This window comes from Anarrhichthys ocellatus, unplaced genomic scaffold (genome assembly GCF_004355925.1).
Source record: "Anarrhichthys ocellatus isolate YVR2014 unplaced genomic scaffold, GSC_Weel_1.0 scaffold191, whole genome shotgun sequence".
Lineage (NCBI taxonomy): Eukaryota > Metazoa > Chordata > Actinopteri > Perciformes > Anarhichadidae > Anarrhichthys > Anarrhichthys ocellatus.
Genome location: NW_022280221.1, coordinates 17556 through 35253, shown reverse-complemented (window position 1 = coordinate 35253; position 17698 = coordinate 17556).

Genomic DNA, 17698 nt, shown 5'->3' with positions numbered 1-17698 from the left:
TCTCTCTCTCTCCCTCTCTGGCTCTCCCTATGTCTCTCCCTGTCTCTCCCCCTCTCTCTCTCCCTCTCTCTCTCTCCCTCTCTCTCTCCTTCCCTCTCTCTCTCCCTCTCTGTCTCTCCCTATGTCTCTCTCTCTCCCTATGTCTCTCTCTCTCCCTATGTCTCTCCCTATGTCTCTCCCTCTCTGTCTCTCCCTATGTCTCTCCCCATGTCTCTCCCTCTGTCTCTCTCTCTCTCCCTCTCTGGCTCTCCCTATGTCTCTCTCTCCCCATGTCTCTCCCTCTGTCTCTCTCTCTTACACTGCATTATCTCTGTCTATCTCCCACTACCTCCTCATCTATCTCTGATATTTTCTTCTCCTCTCTCTCTAAACAGACGGCTCCCTGGGGTATACAGTGTGTAGGATCAGCACACACACACACACACACACACACACACACACACACACTCTAGATTTCCCCATCTTGCACCAATTTCACAGTGTGAATGTATTTACATGTAACCTCTGGTACACAGATACACACAGTATACATGATAATTATCTCACTAAAACACAACTAAATAAATATACAAAAATAATAAATACTGCAATCAAACATGTTTTATTTCATTATAAAATGTCTTTTATATTGATTAGGGACAATTGTCTTCATGGGCTTCATTTGTCCTAAAGCGTGTTTTTCTCATTTTAACATCTCTGATAATAATAGTTTTCACTTTTATCAACTGTTAACTGTCTCACCAGTAGTGCAGCCGCTCGTTGTAATTTCATATTAAAGCATTTTAGGCTTTTTGCATTTCATTTTTTCACGCCACATCGTTACCATGGAAAGAGCCGACCACTTCATGGTTAAAATAAGTGCATAAACTAAGGGTTAAGGTTAGAAGCACTGAAAACACGTACAAAATGTACTTCTAAACAACGACGTCAACACTGTGGGACTCGAGCACAGGTCCGAGATTATAAATGACTGCGTCGCCTGTTCCAGAGGTCGTAGCTTTAATCCTTAGATATCCCACGAAATCACTTCGCACGTAATCTACGAAATCACCAACCAGGAAGTCAACGTTGAGTTATTTCTCACGTAACTCTCGGTGAGTAACGCCACGATATCGTAGTTATTTCAACCCAGACCACCATATTTTCCTAAACTTAAATAAGTCGTTTTGTTGCCTAAACCTAACAAAGTTGTTAATCGCGATTAAAAATGTTAATCGTTGCCCAGCACTAATATATATATTGTTAGATTTGAATTGCCACCTGCCGCCTAAATCTTTGTTTTCCGTTATATTAATAAAGACATTTCCACTATGACCTCCAGACCCCCTGTGGTCTGTGTGACTCTAAATGGACCATCATGCTGTACTGAAGAAGACTTGAAACTAGAGATTGAGACCATAAACTCATGTTTACAATGACGCATTATGTTTTCGTAGGTTTAGCTATGAATGCTGGATGAAAAGTGAGAGAGCCGTACAACAGTAGCTGAGGCAGACAGGACGAGCTGTCGATCATACCCTCGACTCCTTCAGGACGCATGATGAGGAGCACAGTAGTGTCTCTTTGTGTGTCTCTTTGTGTGTGTGTGTGTGTGTGTGTGTGTTTGTCATCTCAGCAGTGGTCTGATGTTGTCATCGTCCCTCGCCTTCGTCCTTTCACCACGCCGTGAGAGAGAGAGAGACAGAGAGAGAGAGAGAGAGAGACAGAGAGAGAGAGAGAGAGACAGAGAGAGAGACAGAGAGAGAGAGAGAGAGACAGAGAGAGAGAGAGAGAGACAGAGAGAGAGAGAGAGAGACAGAGAGAGAGAGACAGAGAGAGAGACAGAGAGACAGAGAGAGAGACAGAGAGAGAGAGAGAGAGACAGAGAGAGAGAGACGGAGAGAGAGAGAGAGCGAGAGAGAAAGAGAGAGAGACGTGAATTGACGCTCCACCCTGACTCCTGCCGCTTGCCGGCAGAATAACGATGAGCCGCTCGGCATGCTGGTCACATCGCCTCCTCTATCAATGAGGGAGTGACAGAGGAGAGGCAGAGAGAGGCAACAAGGTGAATAACAGAGAGAGAGAGGGAGACGAGGGAGGTGGGGAATGAATGAAAGATGAGAGAGAGAGAAACAGGGATGTGAAGAGGAAAGAGGGGAGAGAGACGTAAAGAATGAATGGAGGAGAGAGAGAGAGAGAGACAGAGAGAGAGGGAAGAGTTAAGATGGAGGGGAGAGGAGATGAAGGGCAGTGATGCAGAGGAAGAGGAGGGGGGGCAGCTGTGAGGATGACGAATGAAGATGTATGGAAACTCAAACACACTCACACACACACACACACACACGAACGTGGATTAAAGTGAACATATTCATTGTATTTTGATAGTTTAAGTGGTTAAACTGGATCTAAAGTGATATTAGTTATCATCCATCTTCACCAATGTTATATTAACATATAATAACCATACATTTCATTATATAATATTTATGTTACAATGCTTAGGTTTAGATTCGTTCCACTCAGTTGGAGGTTTTTAGCGGTTTACTTGAACAGAAGCGAACGTTATTTTGAACTAAATCTTTTATACTATTTACAGACATGAAGGCATAACTCAGTGGGAGCAGCTCATAGTGTCATTCATTCATAACCTAATTACAAATAATTAGCTCATAGTATTGAAGAAGTCCTGTTATTGAGTTCATTCTGGGTCTTTTTATTCACGACAACATGTGGAAGAACATTTTAGAACTCAGTAGGTAATTACTCCCATGATGCTTTGCCTCGCGCTAACCCGTCTGCTCTCCGGCTGGCTAGCTGAAGCTGCTGCTGAGTTTGCACATTGTCCCAAAATAAAAAGTTGGTTTCTCTTCAAAGAAACAGGAAACATGACACGAAGTCGGCCAGAAGCCTCGACACAGAAGAAGTGGCAGCCGGCCAGTAAAGAGTGAAGCTGTCTGTGTCATTGCTTTACATTCATGTCATCAATATACTTATGTCGATTGGATGGCAATCTGCATGAGAAATAAAGAAAAACAACAAGATGAATGTGTTATAATAATCATCTGCTTAGTGATTCACTTGACACAAAGTGTGTCCACATAGGATGGATGATGCATCGCGTCCTCACACATCGTCCTCTGCTGCAGCAACACTCTACTACGGCTTCCAGCAGGACCAGTCTCCGGCTCCATCCTCACCGCTACGTTCTCTAGTGTTGAAGCATTTAGCATCCACACCACTCAGCGTTTTAGAGGAAGTATCAAGAACTTTGTATTATTGTATCGTACAACAATACTTACTTCCTGCCAATGCTCATGTGATGTTGGTTTTCGGGCGTGTCAGTATGAATGAAAGTCATTTCTAAAACGGTGCTGAAAGGCTCGTGTTCTGCAACCTCTGTGTTTATTTGACCCAAACAGAAGATGTAGCATGCATGTTGTAAGCTAACATACATGCTACATGGTAGTTACATATGAACTCACCGTGACCATGTACAGTGCCTATAATAAGTATTCACCCCCCTTGGATGTTTCATCCTTTTGTTGCTTTTATACATGAAATCATGGTCAACATAATTTGGCTTTTTTACAAGAATTTGCAAAAAAAAACTTTAATATCAAAATGAAAACAGATTTTTCCAAAATAATGTAAATTAATTAAAAATATATAAGGTAAAGTAAAGATTGCATAAATATTCAGCCCCTTCAGGTCAGTATTTAGTGAATGCACCTTTGGCTGCAATCACAGCACTGAGTGTGTGTGTGTGTGTGTGTGTGTGTGTGTGTGTGTGTGTGTGTGTGTGTGTGTGTGGATGTGTCTCAATCAGGCTGGCACATCTGGACACTGAGATTTTTCTCTATTCTTCTTCAAAACAGCTCCAGCTCTGTCAGGTTGCTCAGGGATCGGGCGTGAACAGCTCTTCTGAAGTCCAGCCACAGATTCTGGATTGGATTGAGGTCTGGGCTTTGAGTTCCACTCCAGAAGATTCACCCTGTGGTCTTCTTTCTACAGTGTCTTTCTCTTTGCCCCTCTCCCATACAGCTTTGACTGGTGAAGAACGCGGGCAACAGTTGCTGTATGTACAGTCTCTCCCATCTGAGCCACTGAAGCTTTGAACTCCTTCAGAGTGGTCCTAGGTGTCTTGGTGGCCTCCCTCATCAGTCCTCTTCTTGCCCGGTCACTCAGTTTGTGAGGACGGCCAGCTCTAGGAGATTTAAACTAGTCCCATCCTCCTTCCATGTCTTAATGATGGACTGAACTGAACTCTGTGGGAGGTCCAGTGAGGTGGAAATCTTTGTGTAGCATCTCCTGACTTGTACTTCTCAATGATCTTTTCTCTGAGTTGCTTGGAGTGTTATTTTGTCTTCATGTTGTAGTTGTAGCAGGAACACTGATGAACCAGAGACTGGACCTCCCAGACACAGGTCTGTTTATACTACAATCACTGACACACATCAACTGCACTCAGGTCATCTCCATTTCACTACGTGTGACACTGCTGGCATCAACTAGCTGGACTTCTGTTGAATTAGGTCAGTTACTTTAAAAGGGGTGAATATTTATGTAAACACTTATTTTACACTATATATTTTTAATTAATTGACATTAGTTTGTAAAAATCTGTTTTCACTTTGACATGAAAGAAGCTTTTTTTTGTAAATTCTTGACAAAAAAGCCAAATTATACTGACCATGATTTCATGTATAAAAGCAACAAAAGGGGAAAACATCCAACAGGGTGAATACTTATTACAGGCATTGTATCTGTTATTTAAATCCTTTCAAGCACAATATGAGGAAAAGTCAAGGACCTGAACACATCAGTTACAAAAGCAGGAGCACACCAAAGGGATTCACACACAAGTAGACTTGTTTAACTTTCTATCACACGCTCTGAGCAGCTCTTTACATAATTAAAACATCTTTTCTTTATAAATAGAAATTGTGTTTTTAATGCAAATTGCCACTATCGATGACAATGACAACGTAAAAGGATAATATTAAGAATTTTTGATAGGTTGGGGCACTTACACTCACACAGACTCATTTGCCTCCTCCGTTCTGGACTACATCAGCACCAACATCAATAGTGTCACCTTCCTCAAACAGAGTACAAGGTTCCCAAATCAGACCCGTGGATGAACAGAGAGGCTACTGCTGAAGGCACACCACACCGCCTTCAGATCAGGTGATGCGCAAGCCTACAGCTCATCCAGAGCCGACCTGAAGAGGGGCATCAAGAGGGCCAAGCACAGCCACAAGCTAAGGACTGAGGAGTACTTTAACAACAACTCTGACCCCCGACGCATGTGGCAAGGCATCCAGGCCATTACGGATTACAAAACCTCCAACACCCCAAACTGATCACCAAACTAGGTGACCTTGGCATCAACACCTCCCTCTGCAGCTGGATACTTGACTTCCTAACCAACAGAGTCCAGTATGTTAGGTTAGGCAATCACACCTCCTCTCCCCTCACCCTGAACACTGGCGTTCCACAGGGCTGTGTGTCCTCTCCTCTACTCCCTGTTCACCTATGACTGCACGCCTCTACATGGTTCCAATACCATTACCAAGTTTGCAGACGACACAACGGTGGTGGGCCTCATCAACAACAACGATGAGTCGGCCTTCAGGGAAGAGGTCCGGCACCTGGCGGCGTGGTGCGCCAACAACAACCTGGCCCTCAACACCAAAAAGACCAAGGAGCTTCTTGTGGACTTCAGAAAGACCAAACGCTGCACACACCCCCCATCCATATCAATGGAACGGAGGTTGAGTGTGTCACCAGCTTTAGGTTTCTGGGTGTCCACATCTCAGAGGACCTCTCTTGGACCCTCAACACCTCAACCCTGGTCAAGAAGGCACACCAGCGTCTCTTCTTCCTGAGGAGACTGAAGAAAATCCACATGTCTCCTCTGATCCTGGTGAACTTCTACCGCTGCACCATTGAGAGCATCCTTACAAGCAGCTCTGTCTCAGACCGGAAAGCACTGCAGCATCACCGGTACTTCACTCCCTGTGATCGAGACCGTCCACCTCAAGCTCGGCATGCGGAGGGCACGCAGCATCGTCAGCGACTCCTCACACTCCGGCCAGAGAGTGTTTGCCCTCCTCCCCTCGGGGAGGAGCTATACGAGTCTCCGTTCCAGGACCAGCAGGAACAGCTCCTTCCCCTCATCTGTCACCTTACTCAACTCTGCAATACGGTGATAGCCCCCATCCCCGGTTACCACCAAAGGTAACAGCCTTACATTCATTTTCCTTCACTAATAAACTCAAAGTTTAAAATCTACCTCTCCACATACATTAACTTGTTACCGTGTCAGCTGTGCGGATTAAAGGACGGCTGCATCCTCACATGTGTATCTCTTTAATTAAATTGAGTGTAATATATATTAAGCGTGAGCATTTCTTTTCCTTTCAGCCTTGTTGTCACCCATATGAAATACAGCAGCCCTCTGCGGTCTAAAAGCTGCGACATAACATGAAATATGGCTTCAATATGTCCCAGCAGTTTTATTTGGCCCTTGTAAAACATAAATCACACGCTGATAAAGTGCACCAGGGACACACACACAGCGGCACCCTCGATAACCGCATCGGTTAAAAAGCTGCAGTGTAAATGCTAATGTGATGTCATGAAGGAACAATTACATTTCGCCTGTAAAACTCAATTGAAGACGAGGTAAAAGAGCGCGCTGACGCGGGTCATTGGGCAGCCCTCGGCACCGTCACCGCGACATGCAGGCTTTTGGCCCAAACTGAGCCGATTACTGGTGTTACTGGTGAGGAGGGAATCCATCGGGCAGCACACAGCGGCTCCGTCATCAATAAGTCACGCTATGAGGGGAGGATGTAAAAGAGGAGGATCAGGACGATCCAAAACCAGATTTTCTTTTTTACCCTTGTGGTGTCCTCAGCTCTGTGTCCAATGAATGGCTTGTTTTATTGCTGGTGGTGGTTATCACTTTGTAATTACAGAGCTGCTGATTTACTGTTTCATCAAGCTGGGGGAGTTGCCAGAGACAATGATAAAGGTTCGTAGCAGCAGAGGTTAAAATATCCGGCTCGAGCTCCCACAAAAAGCCTGGATCATACATTTCCCATAATGCAACTCATTGGTCTCTTGTATTATTGCCTCTCTGTGGGGGAATCACAGTCTTTTCTTCTTTTGCAAATTTGTAGACTCCATGTCCTCTCTCTGACATCGCTGCTCCAGAGCCACAGAAGACAAACAGCAGTCGGACTACTTCTACCGTCCTGCGGTGTTAATTTGCACTTTATAAAGTTTTGATATGTTTCAAGTGAGAAAATGTGCTGAGCTTATGTAAACAACGCCTGTTTGGAAATTTGATGTTTTCAGACAAGCGACGGAGGTGAAAAGTTTGCTGATGAAATCAACTTAATTGTTCAATAAATCAAGAGAGAAGTAGAGTCATTTTCTCATAGACTTCTATACAACCAGAGGAGTCGCCCCCTGGTGGACACTAGAGAGAATGCAGCTTTAACACATGAAGCATCAGCTTTATTCGGCAGAACCGGAGGTTGCCTGTGTAGTATGTTAGTAAGCAATTTCTAACAGCCTGTTTGCTTCATCTCGCTTTCTTTGGAGTAATGATGCGAGTGAGGCGGCTAGCTTCTGTTTCAATACTAACACACAAATGAATGAACTGAAACTGCTACAAGGAAACTTTCAGTGAAAGTAAAATTTGCACCCTGAGAATCAAACTTTGTCTTTTGCTCAGTTCACTTTGTTCACAGAGAAACAAACGGGGGAATGAAAGAAGACTGAGGCCACAACAACAATAAATCACAAACAAAAGAGAAAACAGCAAAAGACAGACTGTTAACAAGCCTTCTGGGACCGACTGTCCGAGGTTGTTGTCCAGTGTTGACGGCTGTCTGACGGCTCCAACGCTGACAGAAGTGATGCTGCTCTCAGGTCATTAAATGTCATTTAGAGAGCTACGTGGTTAGCATTAGCAACCAAACCTGAACGAAACGTCCCGGCTAAGAGCACCGAACAAGACGACAACACAAGACGATGTTGTGCTTTCAATGCTTCATACAAACACGGTGTGAAGCTCAGCTCTCTGCATGAAATATTAACCAGATTTTATAAAACAGCAATGTGTTTGAATTCTGTCCAACATTCTGCAGGATTTGTAATAAAAAACGCTGTCATCCAAACTGTTGACTCAGCGTCTTTTTTAATAGGCGTGGGCATTACTTTTTATAGCGGGAGACACCCTGCCAGGCCAAACGCTGCCATTCTGATCTCATTTCAAACACTTGGAATCAGAAGTGACTTCAGGTTTTCTCCACTGCTGTCATGTTGCTGCCGCAGAGGAAGCTGACAGCCGGGGAGTCACAGATCCAGGAGCTCATCAGGAGGTCAGGAGTAGTAAAGGCACGATTATTAAGTGGCCGCTGGTGGTGTTTTAAGAATTAACAGTTTGACAGCATCTGTTTTCCTTTTTGGTTATTTTTTCTGAGGCGACAAAGGGGGCAAGGGGGAGGTGGGACATTTATGCCCCACATTTCTGTGTCTTCATGCTAGAATCTTTGCCACACTCTAAGATCTTTATTCCAGGCTGGTCTATTCCAGCATTTGTCGCACTTCCTACAAAAAAGAATGTTCCGTAATTCATAGATATGCCACAAAAGAGGCGGGAATGGGAGGAGGTGTTTGGGTCCAACAAACTGTCATTCAGGAGACGTCAGCGTTGATGTTGTTGTCACGTAACTTATGTACTTCAGTAACTACACCTCCGCCGTTATTTTAACGCAAACCACCATCTTTTCCTAAACCTAAGTATTATTTTTACAAATGTTTTTAGTATCATGCTATTTGCAGAATAAGATAAGTGGTCATTCTTTCTGACACCAAATTCATTCCCCTTTTGAATATAAATGTGATTTTAAAGAAACTGGGAGACGACAGTGATTCATTTTATTCACTTCCTCGCATTTCTTTTTACATTTTGGTCTGTTTTGCTTCCACGTCTTCCTTTAGACAAGAAAATACATGTTTAGCTGTTTAACTTACTACTTTGTCTAATGGTGTCTGAATAATTCTCCTAAGTTCACAACAACAAGGAGATCGAAACACTGGGGAGGTTTCATGGTGATATCTGTGTTCTGGTCCTACTCACCTGCAGCGTCTCCTCACATGACCGATGGATGGTTTGAACTGGGCCCTCGGTGAATCCTTCTCAAAAGACTGAGAATGGTTTAAACTTTGTATCTGCACACCATCTCATCGATGTAATCAGTTAGAGTGACGCCTGAGATTATTAAAGTCATTATGCATTCTGTTCATCGGATAATTTGAAGTGGATTTAATTAAAGCAAGATTCAACTTTACTCATTTAGCGCGTGAACTCCAGGAAGCCTCTGGAGGACCCCTGAACCGGCCTCAGGAGCCGCTGATGTAATCAGCCTGTCAGATGATGAATCATCACATTAATCAAAGAGTGACTCAGTCAAATGGGGTCAGCCAGCGAGTGTCTGATCCAATGACGTCCCCGTTGTTTGATTTTTACGACGTTACATAAACCAGACTCGGCCCTGAGACGTGTCGCGCTGCAACCTGTGAAGTAATCCCAGTCGCGTACTTCCTCTCCTCCGACATGCTGCTGGGTGATGATTGTATTTGGTCTCGGTGGGGGAACCCCTGGGTCTGGATGAGGACGGCATCACTGTGAGAAACAAATCAACCGGCATTGAAGGAAGAGGACGAGAGGGATGTAAACTCGATTAATCGGTGCCGGCCGTCGTCCCAGGAAGCCGGCCCAGTCCTGTCCGCTCCCATCCGAGCTGTGTCACAGATGGTCCAGTGGCATCTGTGGAAAAACATCTACTAGAGTGCACGCTGTTGCTAGGCAGAGTTCTGGGTTAGTGTTCCGGATTTGGAACACTAACCCAGCTAACAGTTTCAGTCTTTATTTTCTATTTACTGCCAAATGTGTGTATGGAGTTGCTTTAAACAGACAAGTGTCGCCTGCGCCAGGTTGCTTTCATCCAGCATTTGTAGCAATACTTCCAAATAATAATGTCTCGTGCTTTTTTTTCTTATGTTATCCACGTAATCTTGAACGAGAACGTATAAAGAACACTTCATCCCAAACAGGGCGGGAGTGGAGGTGGAACTGGTCCAACAAACAGCGATCTTTCACGCAGGAGACCGATGTTTGTTCCACATGTGAAAAAAGGGAAGTCAATATAGATTTGTCTCGTAACTTCCATAGTTCTGTAGTTATTTTAACCCAAACGACGATCTTTTCCTAAACACAACTAAGTAGTTTTGTTGCCTAAACTGAGTTTCCTGTGAAGACGATCTTGAAAAGACAGAATGCGTGTAAAGTGACACGTGATGCTGGACTTTTGGAGGAAAAAGGAGGAACTTTTTGTAGGATATCGTACAAAGTGATCCGTTGCCTCGGCACTAACATGCAGAAGAATTCATAAGAGCAAGACACAGACTTTAGTTGTTCCGCTCTTTTAACTGTTTGTGTCACTTTGTTTTGATCTTTTTGGAAATATTTTTGTCTGTGGTTGTTTTTGTAGTCGCTTTCCGTCTCTTAGAAGTTGCTTTGTGTCTCTTCGTAGTCGTTTACATCTCTTTGTTGTCTGTTTGTGTCTCTTTGCTAGCTAGCTAACTAGCAAGCTAGCTCATTGATCTGACACGTCTGAATGAAACAAGACAATGAACGCCCCTGACAATGTTAGGGTGGACTTATAAATGTTAGACGCCATTGATCTGCTGGTCCAGTCGGCCAACAGCTCCATCATGCTGTGTTCACACCAAACAGAACATTTGTTGCCACAGGAGAATTTTACCAATCAGCTCCTTCACTACAGCTGTATGAACCCAACATTTAAAAAAGGTTTCCTGTGATTTAATTGCGAGAAATTAATAAAAAATAATACCGAAATAATGGCATAATGATGCTGAATTGTAAAAAGTCTGAATTCATGTTTTTTTCAGGTCTGGCCCCAAGACGACAAGCAAACATTGTTTTGAAATGCTTGCTTTCTGAATGGAGTTTGGTTAGCTATGCTAACATTGTAGCTGCTTGTCATTACGTTACGCTATCGTTTACACCAGAGACAGTTGGACAGTTGTCTCTGCGTTTGGACACACCGTTAGTGACAAACACAAACTACAGCTGAGGCTGATGAATGTCATTAGTCCTCATAAACCAAAGTATCGCACGCATAAAACATTTGATGGCGCTCCATAAAATAGCAAATAAAGCCGTACATACATAAGCCGTGGGTGTTAGTGATGCATTGAATCGAAGCCAAATGATGTTAAAAGCATTCACCCACAGAGTGAATAGATTTACCTCCTGCAGAACATAATCATGCAGCCGAAGACCACGTCAACCTGTAACAGCACAACACACAGCTCAGCTCGGATTTAAGACTCATTATGTTTATTAGGGCCGACATATTCGCACAACAAAAGCTAGTTATATTCACGCGCATGTACAGTATGTGCACTAAAACACATACACACACGTCTCCACAGATTACATCCAAATACCGCTTTCCAGTGTTCCAGTCAGTCTCATGCTGAACGTGCAGAAAAGACGACCACATCGAGCTCAGCGGTGCGTGTTTCCTTCTGTTTGTTCTCCCCCACCTGGATCATGATTCTCATTAATGCAGGACATGAATATGTAAAACATGTGTGTGTGTGTGTGTGTGTGTGTGTGATCCTGTTTTATGTGCACAAATAAAAAGGTAGTAGGAATATTTAATGTGCGTTTCAACTTCCTGCCACACTTCAAGAGAAAACCAGGTTTCCTCGTCAAATGCTTCATTTTTACATCTACACTAGATTTATCAGGTGTCTGGTGTTACTTTGCAGATTTGCATTTTTCATTTAGAGCTTAATAATAAAATGTCAATCTTTTATCTCTAAAATGACAACGTTGCAGGAGTTATGAAAAGCAGAACCACCTTTTGATTTCCTTGATTTTGATCTGAAGGGTTTAGAGGTTTTACAGCTTTTAATCCTTCAGCTCATCTGAAAACAAGGAAATCCTCAGAACCGGAGATACGATTGTTTACCCGACGGTGACGATATGACACAAAGCTACAGGAAGTTATTACTGGAATAACTTTCTGAGTAAGAACATGTGGTATCTCTGAACAACATGAAACATTTGGGAGGCAGTTTGGATATACAGTATGTATGTTATTTAAATTTTTCTATGTGCAATATAACTTTTTAGTACTTTTCAGTATTATTGACATTATCACTCTCAATATTACTTTTAGCTTCTATAAGGCACTGGTGTTAGTATTTCTTCTTCCTCACTATATTTTTTATCTTGTATTCAATCTTTTAGTTTTTCTATTTTAGTTGATTTAGCTTTATTTTTTTTACCTCTTATTATTATTATATTCTATTTTGCACTGGTGTCGGTATTATTTATTTTACACTTAGTAATTATTAATCCTTTGTTCATATATTTAGATTTGTAGTCTATTGTTGTTGTTTTTTAGACTAATTAAAGTCTAGTAGGGTTAGAAGTGTCTTAAAGCAGCATTCTCTCTAGTGTCCACCAGGGGGCGACTCCTCTGGTTGTATAGAAGTCTATGAGAAAATGACTCTACTTCTCTCTTGATTTATTACCTCAGTAAACATTGTAAACATGAGTTTATGGTCTCAATCTCTAGTTTCAAGTCTTCTTCAATACAGCATGATGTTCATTTAGTACATTATGGTCCATTTAGAGTCACACAGACCATAAAGCAGGGGATGCTTTAGGGCGGGGCCAGTTATTTACATTTTGAAATGTCTCTCACCTCTAAATATCACATGTGATCTAATTATATTTTAAAAAGGCGGATACAGTAATATGCGCACTATAAAGTTCATATTGTTCGTCTCATAAGTTTGACAGGATTTATTTAATAATGAGTCATTAAGATACATGGCTGAAGATAATTTAATTTATATAAGTCGATTTGAGTCTCTTAGCACACACACACACACACACACACAGTGCGGTCTGCTGGATGAATGGGACGACAGAGTTAATGTCTCAGCTGTATGTGGCCATAAAATTGGATGAATCTTTACGGCAGTGTCATCCCATCACATAATAGTCCTTCAAGCTCCATTTTTCTCTTCTGAGCTGAACCGCAGCTCTTTCAATTTAGGAGATTTGCTCGTTTCAATTCCCTCTCTGAGACGACAGGATGGTGAAAGAGAGCCAGCTCGACCCCCACCGACACCTGAATGTGCTTTTAATATTTGTGTTTATTATCACAGCAGCTGAGATCAAAGAAGTCTATAAATTGAGGTTAAAATAAACCTAATTCAAAACATATTAGAATAAATAGATATTCAATCACTTCAGCATGGATGAACTGAACTCTTTAATCCTAATTCAAAGCACAAGTTGGCGTATATCTGGCGTCAGATTTTTTTAAATTAAAGTTAAAATCACTGAATGTGTTGAACTGTGTCGATGCTCGCCAGCAAATTATTTTTGGAACTGTACATTTTTGAAAACCACGGACACAATGAACGTCAACGTTTCTGCATTCAGGAGTGCGAGTGACAAAGTATATTGTGCGATATTTACAGTTACGTGGGATATTTAATAGGACAGACAGAGGGACGGGAGGACACGAGACTCTCACCCAGGAGACAGCTGTTCATGTCCCGTGTGAAACCAAAAGTAAACGGCAACTTTACACTTGTTGTTACGTTACGCAGGCTGGTCTCATCTAGTCTTTGTAGGTATGAAAAAATAATGCGACGCAATTCGTAAATATACCACGATATTATATCCACGTAATCTTGAACGAGGACACAAGAAGATAAGGAAGAGGAGGTGGATGAGTCAGACAACCAGTGATTTTTCAATATTGATGTTTTTGTCACAGCTCACGCCAGCTTAATAGCTTATTTTAACCCAAACCACGGAAGTAAACATTAAAACCTCAGAGTTTATTTAGAATAGAGTGTTTGCATGTAAAAAGTGAAGACACGCCATCCTTGTCACGTCCAACACGGACGCTACAGGGGAACCTAGAGCGCCATACTTGGAAACTTAAGGCCTCTGACGTAGACGTTAGCTTCTGTAGGAGAAATTACTAAAATATTAGCCACGTCCAGTCCAGCAGACAGCAACTCGACAAAAGAAACGACCAGTCAACGGCAAAAATGGCTGGTGATCTGAAGGCTGTTGCCACTTTTTAAAAGCACTATTTTCATTACTGTAACTCTCTCAGAAGCATTGTAGAGGCAACAGTATATATAATTGTTATTAGATTGTACATTCAGCATTTATTTATATGTTTTAATTTAAATGAGGCTTGTTCTCTGCGCTCTCAGAGACACATTAAGGAAACAGACCAGCTGAGCTGTTGTGTTTGCTTTCCTGATTCAGTTGTTGAGTAAATGTAAGAAAGTTCTCCAGCTGGAATCAACAGCATCGTCAGCAGAAGCCCGCAGTGCCTTTAAGCTGCACACAGGTAAATCCCCACCAGCTGTCACCCAACAGGACCCTGATTTTAACACGCGTGTATACATTCTTCTAGTGTAACGGATTGTTTTCCATAAATGAAAAAAGCTGCATTAGACCACGATCAGACAGAGAACGATTTAGCTGCAATAAGAGTCAAGCGTTTTGCTGATCAGGCAAATCAGTGCAGGATCTGGTTCGTGCAAAAGGTTTATTTTGGGGGAGATTTTGAATGAGGCCTGTAGAATATTGATGGAATATCACCATTTTAAGCTTTGATTTGGTTGCTTTTCCTGATGTTCGTCACACATGATGTGTTCATGGACCGTCGGAAAGTTGAGAATCCACCAATGAAGTCTGTTTTCACAGCTTTATTATTGTTATTCATTATTAATTCTTCAGGTAAATCATGAATGGAACCATAAACAGATGTACGTTAATCAGCCAAAGGAAAACGTCTCCAGCCTGCTGCTCACCTCGTTCAGGCGAGATCATTCCCACCACAGGAAGTCTTCATTCTTTTGATATTTTTGAACAGCCCCTGATTTTTGACAAAGGCCCAGCACTTGCCGAGATAAATAGGATAATTGCCATTAACAGCTTGACGGCGCGCACCAGCTGGTCTGAAGAAGCACCAAACAACCACCGTCTCACCCTACATCTCAACAAACTGTTGAGAGGACGGCGGCCAGGCGGCGTTTGACCAGGAGCACACACACACACACACACACACACACACACACACACACACACTCTAATGATTGCATGTTGTCGTTCAGAATAGCTTTCAGTTTCTCACGTCAGCTGAATCTCAAGTAGAATCTCTCAGCTCGTTATTGATTTGAAGTCAAATTTGGATGTAAATTTGACACGTGAAACGTTCAAGTGCTTTTAGATTATAGGGAAGAGAAGCCGCTCAGTAAGCACTGACTTGATGTGTACTTCCTGCTAAGTTGTCTTGGGAACATGGAATTGTTGTGAACAATGAATTTGATCTCAGAGTTCAGTGTTAGTGCTTTGATGTTTTATACTCTTGATCAACACCAAAGCTTCTGAGTGAATGCAAAGAGACTCCGAGAACTTGAATCAGCAACCTTTTTGATAAGAAGAGACATTTTTAAATGTTCTTATGAACAATAAGATTTAACACTAAGTTTCAATATGTGGAATGCCAAAAGAATAACTATAAAACAAATGACAGGAAACACAATGTAAGATATAATTAAACTCATGTGACTCCTGAAATACAAAGTAAATATGATGATTTATTTTCATGTAATGTGGTCACGTCCATCGATCACAATGTTCTGGTCTTCTGCTCTCATAGACATTGAGAACGTTCTTGGCGTTAAAACAGTGTTTGGATCCAAAACTGTAAACCGCCCACCTTTAAATGCTGCATGTTTGGTTAGATGTACATCCACCTACGTTACTAATGTGGTTAGGGCGGGGCTACACAGTGATTGACAGGTCTCTACCAGAGACGTATACGGCGTCTCTACGTCACTCCTCAGTCCAGATATGGTCACTTCCTGTTCACTGGTTGCAAAAGATCCAAGATAGCGACGGTCAAAAACGTCAAGTTAGGTTTAGGAAAAGATCGTTGTTTGGATTCAAACAATACGCACGTGCTGTTGCTGAAGTATGCCCTGCTGACGCCCACTGCTGCATCATTATTATTAATACTCACATTACTATTTCTATTACCGATACCATAAACGCACATCACTGACTTTGCTTCTTCACCGGAGTCTTCATGCTTTCTCTCCTCGCAGGTTTCCGTGGATTGCGGTTACATCTGGACCGTGGTCCTGCTGACGCCCACTGCTACATCATTATTATTAATAGTCACATTGCTTACTATTGCCAATACTGTTACTGCTTTTGTTATCATTGTGACTCTACTATATCCACTGCTGCTGTTATTAGTAGTAGTTGTAATGTTTCCATCATTATTCTGCTCACTACTCTCATTATATGAATCATTTCTGTCATATGCATTGAATGAGTTGTAACTCTGTTATGTTGTTCATTCTGTACACATGACATCTATCACACTTCATCCTGATAGAGGATCCTCCTCTGTTGCTCTCCCTCAGGTCTCTTCCTCTTTTCTCCCCGTTAAAGGGTTTTTGGGGGAGTTCTTCCTGTCCCGATGTGAGGGTCAAAGGTCAGAGGATGTCACATGTGTACAGATTGTAAAGCCCTCTGAGGAGGATTTGTGATTTTGGGCTGTACAAAATAAATTGCGGTCGTTATACTTACACATTAATGATTAAGTGGATAACAGTTGGTTCAATCTTTGCACTATTGTTTAGTTCATTTATAATATTGTGCATTTTTATCTTCAATATTTTAACTCTGTTATATTTAGTGCTTCACCTGTATCTATAAATGCTGCTGTAGCGAAATAATGTCCCCTTGTGGGATTAATAAAGTATGTATCTGTCAAACTAAATGATTTCATGGAATATCTACGAACAAGCGTGCATTATTTTTCGTAGGTGTTGCTACGAATGCTGGAGGAAACAAGCCTGAACCGACTCCTTCTGTGTTTAACTCCTGAATGAAGCGATCTACTCCAGGCAACTTTATTAATTAATATCATTATTGATTCTGTACATATTCTACATTTTGTGGGTCACCGAAATAGATACATTCACAGTAAATGCTACTGAAATATTTAAAATACTTTACATTTGAAGGCAAATTCATCGGAGTGTTAACAACAATCATCAATGCAAACAGTGAGTTAAACACACATCGGGCAGAGAAACGAGCACACTTTTAAATGTCAATATGTTTAATAAAGAGACGTGATATGGAGACATGCTGTCATGTTAACCTTTCACTGGTACATTCATGTAAATACATTCACAACAACGGTTATGATGCTGCAGTAACAAGAACATCGCTGCAGGGAGATAATTATCTCTCCTGGTAAACATTCATTAGGACCAAATGAGAAACAGAAATAAGAGAAAAGTCAGCGTTGAAGGAGGACGGAAGAACAAATCAGTGAGTAAGCGAGTAATGAAGTGAGGTGAGGAAGATGAACAAACCTTCACCTTCCTCCAGAAGTCCCCGTGTTTTATTGTTTTACAACACACAAGATTTAATGTGGCTTTTTATGCTCTGCAGAAAACAAGAACCTTCAGTGTCGAACGTAAAACAGAACGGAGTTCTGACATAAAATATATACACGTTTGAATTAGTGTTCACTCA